Source organism: Temnothorax curvispinosus, unplaced genomic scaffold, assembly GCF_003070985.1.
Source record: "Temnothorax curvispinosus isolate PA1 unplaced genomic scaffold, ASM307098v1 QBEX01002901.1, whole genome shotgun sequence".
In the NCBI taxonomy this organism is placed as follows: Eukaryota; Metazoa; Arthropoda; class Insecta; order Hymenoptera; family Formicidae; genus Temnothorax; species Temnothorax curvispinosus.
In genome coordinates, this window is record NW_020212681.1 from 52,646 (window position 1) to 59,219 (window position 6,574).

Below are 6,574 nucleotides of genomic sequence, written 5' to 3' on the forward strand. Positions count from 1 at the left end.
TCTCTCTCTCTCTCTCTCTCTCTCTCTCTCTCTCTCTCTCTCTCGCTTTCTCTCTATTCTGTTAACATAACGCCACACCGATATATTCAGGAGCGCCATCAAGCTGCGCGGAGCGCGGGACGCCCGGCGTCTCTGCGAAGCCACCACAGCAGGTAGCACGTTTCGTGGAATTTATGGGACTTTTGAACGGGCCCACTCCATTATTCGCGCCGAGAATTATTCTTGAGACACGACGAATACGCGGTGGAACGAGCACGGTCACTTCCGACTCCTTCGCGCTCCTTTTCACCTCCCTTCCTGTCTCTCGCTCTCTCTCTCTCGCCTAGCTCTTACGAGGTCCTCTTCGTTTCACCGGAAGCGCGCCCGCCGGCACTTCAGGAAAGTATCGCGCTTTCCGAGCTTTCCGGTGACTAATTAGAATAAAGTCGGGCGCGAGCTTGCCGCCCCCGGGGCGGAATAAGGCGTCTAATCCACCGCAATTTCCCGCGGCGGCGATTCCGGATGATTACGCGGAATCGCGCGCGCGCGCACACGCGAGAAAGAGAAAGAGAGAGCGATTTTCAGGAATTGCTCTCGCCGGAGATTGGACGTTTCTTTTCTTTTTTCGCAGCGGAGCGTACTGTCTCTTTATTGTTATTCGCGATAAGGTGCATTATTTGGCATTTAGTCGTTGCGTAACGAAGCAAGTTCCAATTTTCTCCTCGCGAGAAATATTTCAGCGCGTCCATTTTCGTTGATGGGAAAGCGAGCGCGGAAAGAAAAGCCATTATCTTCCTTGCCGCGTGATACTTTATTTCGTTTCGCAAAGTGTTTTCTCGGCAAATAAAGCCGCGCTTCCCATTGCTTTCGACGCGCGCTTTAAGAGAAAAGCATAGCCTTGGCCTCGTGGACAGAAAAATCGTGGCCCTTACGGCCATACGGGACGAGACACTTTCCGCGGAGAGAGCCCTCTCTCTCTCGACCTCTGTCCCGTGCAATCTTCCACAGATGTATGTATGTGTGTGCGCGCGCTGCGAGAAAAAGGAAGTAAGGAAAATCACCGTGGACATCCGGAAGGGATTGCGGATTCGAAGGTCGCCTCGCGAAAACGCGTCGAGTCCAATAAGCTCTCGAGTCCACCCTTCCTCGTAAAGCGAAACTTTATAGTTATTTCATCATTTTCTACGCCTTCACCTCTCTATCTCTCTTTCGCCCCCCTCGTGAGATTTCACGAGCTCGTCTTTATACGCGGAATCCCTCTGTAATCTTTTTGTTTCACGTGGAATCACGTGAGATTTGAAAAGATCCAAGCTAGCGATCCTGGATCCTTGAGACTCCAGCTGAAAGCCTTGGGGTGCGAATAAACATCAAAACGATGAGATTATATAAGCGACCGAAGAGAAAATATTCCTCTGAATTTATGACGATATATATATATATATATATATATATATATAGATATATATATACCTCACGCATCTTGATAAGTTTTGATAAGAGAGAATCTTAGGGAATATTTAGCGGTATATGCATGTCGTAGTGTTAAAATTATTTCAATGAAAAATTTAATACCTTCGAAAGAGTTACATATTTTTATCGAAGGTATCTTATAAACCTGGAAAATTTTTTTTCAGATGTCCCAGTTTTTTTCATGGACGAAAATAAGTATAATACGAAAGGGGGATGGATAAAGTATATCCGAGTTAGTCAACTCTATAAGAGTTATCGACTCGATCAACGCGCCGGTTGACAGAATCATCTTGCGGCGTATCTTCCACCGCCGGAACCCTATGGGGTATTGTTCACGCCGGCAGACAATGTCGGCGAGTTCATTTTCGGAAAATAACTTTTTACGAGCGATCTGATAAGTTTTCTTACTCTTTGGACGGTGGCGGGAGAGATTTTGCGGATACGATAAGTTCTTACCGCCGAGGCAACTCCCCTGTTGGCGGGGGTACCAAAGAACGAGGGGTCATTCTTTATCATAAGGGTGCGAAACGATCCTTCGACATGGACCTAAAAGAAGAGATAGTGCATCGCGTCACGCGACTTCACGCCGTATAGTTTAATGCCATAATCATTTCACCGGTGACGTAACAATATCGTGATATTAATACACTAATTACGCTAATTAATATATAATAATATAATAATATGGCTCACTGTGATATTGCGGTACAAAAATAATATAAGAGTGAGAATTGTAGTCACATTCGTAATTGATAATAATTTTACATCGTTATTCGAGCTGAGATTCCAAATGATAACGTCACAGTGTATATAAATCGCTATAATATATTTATAAAAATATGACGACTAGAAATTTTTCGTGGTTGATATTTCTTCATTACGAAGAAAGGAAGCTTCTTCTTAATTTTCTCGGAGACAATCGTGAAAACCGCCACGACACGTAGGATGGAAACAGAGTACATTATTGAAAGACGGGCTAGCCGGGACTTTGTAAAATTTCGCACCAAGTATCCTCTACTTTCTTCCGACAATAATTCTAATTCGCTCGTTATTTACCGTGAAACTTTAGCAACTGCACTTCCAGTAATAACCGCGATTACTCGAAAACTTCGGTGCTTTCTGGTCTCGCTCAGAATCCTTCTTAAGGAGATTCTTCCTAAAAAACATTCTCCGGGACTACTCGAGCGCAATGTGACTTTCGTCAAGCGCCAATCTGCGTGAGTACCGTAGAGAGTTCTTTTATGTACGTATTTTTTTTGTTTTCGCTCTTTTTTCTTCGCAAAATTCAAATTAATATTGAGAAATACCGAGTGATTCTTTGAGCGTGAACGCGGCGAAGAATCTCGCAGGTTTTGGATAAAAGTAGGTAAGGAAATAAAAACGGCGGAGAGGGAAATAGCGAGGAAAGCTGATTTAAATAGCTGCGCGAGGTTTAATAATTTGATATCAAAATAACTAAACTGACGGTTCTCTCTCTGCTATATTCCTACGGGACGACTGCGTTTATATTGCTCCTCTGGCATAACAGCGAACCACCTGAAGATATTTCGCTGGAAAGGAAACAGGGAGGCGAAGGTCGTGGAAGGTTGATTTAAACTACCGACAGGAATCCTGTTGCCTATTCAGATTCCGCGGATTTGTTTTCTAATGCCTGTCAGAAGTCAGAACTCGGAAAGCCGTTCTTCCTACGAGAAATACACAAAGCGACTTTTCAATCGTGCATAACGAATCGATTCTGCTGCTAGGATAATTTGTGAATTTGATTTTTATTTGTAGTAAAATTTTATCCGACTTATGATACTTGTCATACATTTAATTAACATATAAAAAGATTTTTTTGCATTATATTCTAAGAGAAGTCGTAAAATTGTCAACTTTTCAAATCCAAATGTTATAAGTATATTGATTGAATATCAAAGTAAAATTCTGATAAAGTATGTAGGTAGATAGTTGCGTTTTATTATAATTTGTTAGGATTTTTTTGTCTAGCCCAGTTAGCAGATAAAGCGAGTGCTCGCAAATGGATGAATGTACAATGTTCCAAATTCGTCAATCGCATTTGCGAAAAGAATGAAGTGTCCCGAAAAGGCGGAATGGTAAAGTTGAATAATCGCAAAGTTTTTCCTTTAATCTAGCCAATGCGCCCTCTTTTGCCTCTCGTTCCCTTAAAACTTCATGCTCCTTTTCAACGCGGGGACGAGGCGAGTGGTTTCGACTATTTAATAAAATCTTTTATGGATTTGTGCGACGTTGCTTCGCTACGGATCAAAAACTTGGAATTTCTCCGTGTTGACAATTTTTCGAGAATTGCTTTCACGTAGTTTTCCATCAGAGACAAACTACTACCTTAAGAGAGATTGAACTGTATACTGAATCTTCTAACAAGAATCTTTCTATCTAAGTGGTTCCCGACTTTTCAAAAGTTTCGCGTATAACGAAGATAAAATTTTTAGATTTACCAGCGAGCTGTATAATGCTAAAAATTCAAGTTATGCAAATTATGATTCCGAGACACATGTTGTTAATAAAATATTAATTTCTCTTAATATTTAAATTAAAATTAGCTATAAATAATATTTATCGCTAATTTTTAATATTTTTAAACAATACAAATTTAAGCCTTGACGAATATTTAATTTAAAATATACAATCGTTAAGAAATTTTCTACATTAAAGAAACAAAAAAATTAAAAATTATCTGTATTTGAAAATTTTATTACAATCAAAAATTTCTACCCGCATATGTCGAAATCTCTGAAAAGGAAGGCTGCCGCGAGTGATGATGCATTCGGCAGCGAATTTTCCGTTCGGAAATCACTTACGAGCAGTCGTGATGTAACCGTCAACATCATAATTCCTTATCGGTATATGCGGGCTTTCTGTTTGCCAATCGCACCACGTTTCCCAAGTTTGTCACCGAGAGAGAACGCGGGTATTATAGTGATCGTGACTTGTCATGGCGCGTCTCTGACGTCAATGGGACAGTAATTAATTTAACTGAGTTATTAATTCTTGGAGAACAAGCGTTAATAATTGTTTTCGCAAGATATTGAAAATTGCTTTACAAAATATATGTATGCTACTAAAATTTTCTACGTTTGATAAAGTATTCATTTTATATTTATGGACAAAAGCAATTATTCAATTATAATGCCTCATGTGAAACGCTCGCGATTAAACAGCATTCGATTATTATTCGTGACTGGTGATTTGTATTCGCGAAACCGTCGGAACACCGGCTGAACGAAAATATGAGACTCGGTATTAATTCTGAGCAATTACCTCTCACTTTTCGTGACCAATGAAAATCTGATTTAATCTGGTTTCCATGTAAATGCGTATTACTCGCGCATTACGCACGAGCAAATTGTTCATTTGATCGTTCATAAAATCTTCATCTTTTTCAATCATCGTTTGCTACATTTGCTGACATACTTTTTTAGACGATAATATGATGTAGGTGCCTTGTAAACGATTATATGAATGTTATATTTGTGTACGTGCTTTATCAATCTTTAAAATATTAACGTTACTTTATTGATTTTTTTGTCAATATTATAAATATTGAATAAATTTACGTTTTTCTTTTACTTCTTTTATCATTATATTACGAATATATATACATATATTGAATTTTTTATTTATGGCAATTGTGTGCGGCATAGATGAGAAAAATGTACTGTTGTAATTTCCCTGTAACCTTTTTTTGAAAATTTATGATATTAACCCGGAGTATCGTCAATCTCTTTTTGAGAGAAAAAGGGGGGAAAGAGAGAGAGATGTAGGGAACATATCTATCTCCCTAATCAGAGCGTACTCGAGTGACGCGCGAATCGCCTGGAAGATCGCTGGTATAGTGTTGTGGTTGTTCCTGTCGCCGGTTGATGCTGCTGTTAGGCGAATGGTATATAACGCTGGCACGTCACGTCGTTGGAAACTGGGTTCTATCGATTTCGTATCAGTTCCTGGCATCTCTTTCGAGATATACATACAACTGCGCGCGCGTTTGCACGCACGCACGGTTGCACGCACGCATTGCTAGAAGTGTGCAGCTATTATATGTGTTCGTAGCACGTGTGATAACTGCACTTACATATACACATACAAACAAACAAACACACACACGCTTTCTCTCTCCCTCTCTCTCTCTCTCTCTCTCTCTCTCTCTCTCTCTCTCTCTCTGTTAGGGGAGAAGTGACAAAGCAAAGTGGAGAGGGAGTAATAGCAAGAGGGTAATGGGGAGTCTCTACCTTCGACTTCGAGCGCCCTAAAGCCTCGTCGTCTACAATTCAGTTGTGAGTTCGGTGCTTGACTATTGTCCTCAGTAGTCTTATGTAGGTCGCCTCGGATCAATCATATATCTCTCCCCGCGAACTATTATACATTATAAGAATATCATAAATAATGAAAACGTTAAAGATCCGCATTAGGCTGTTAATGATTTTTAGAATACACAAATAATGAAAGAAACGTTATTTTGATGGTATACGATTATAGATAAAAACGATAAGATAAAAGTCATTTTAGCTAAGATCAACTTGTACAATATTCCAACATATTATGTTTTTCTTAACAAGAATTTAATTTGAAATAATTGCATAAAAATGAAATAAAAATAAGTAAAAACGAAATATGAGAACCACATTTAATTTTTCTATGAAAGAAATTTATCTCACAAATTTTTATTACAAAAATATCGAGATGAAGTAGTAACTCTCGCAAGTCTCGCGAGGATGAGAGTAGAAAAGAGGCGCGGAGAGTCGTAGAGAGCCTTCTCATGTGGCGAGAGGCTAAATTGAGGATTTCACCGAAGGCGCCCGTAATCAGTAAGCAGGCATGGAGTCGTAAGATAGACTTACCTGAGCCGACGGGAAAATGTCATTATCAGGCTCGGTGTCTCGTGAAACCGATTCGAATCGGCGCCTCGTTACGCCGGCCCCCGGGACGAACGGACGGGATACTCGACCCCGTTGAAAGGATCTCGAGGGCGTCCTTTCAGACCAGCGATCCTTAATTAATCTGGAAATCGAATCAAGGAGAGGAAGGAGAGTCACAGAGTCGGCGTGCCGATAGATCGGATCGAAGGGTGAGGGAGGATCCGTTTGGTGAATCCGAGACGGTTTAT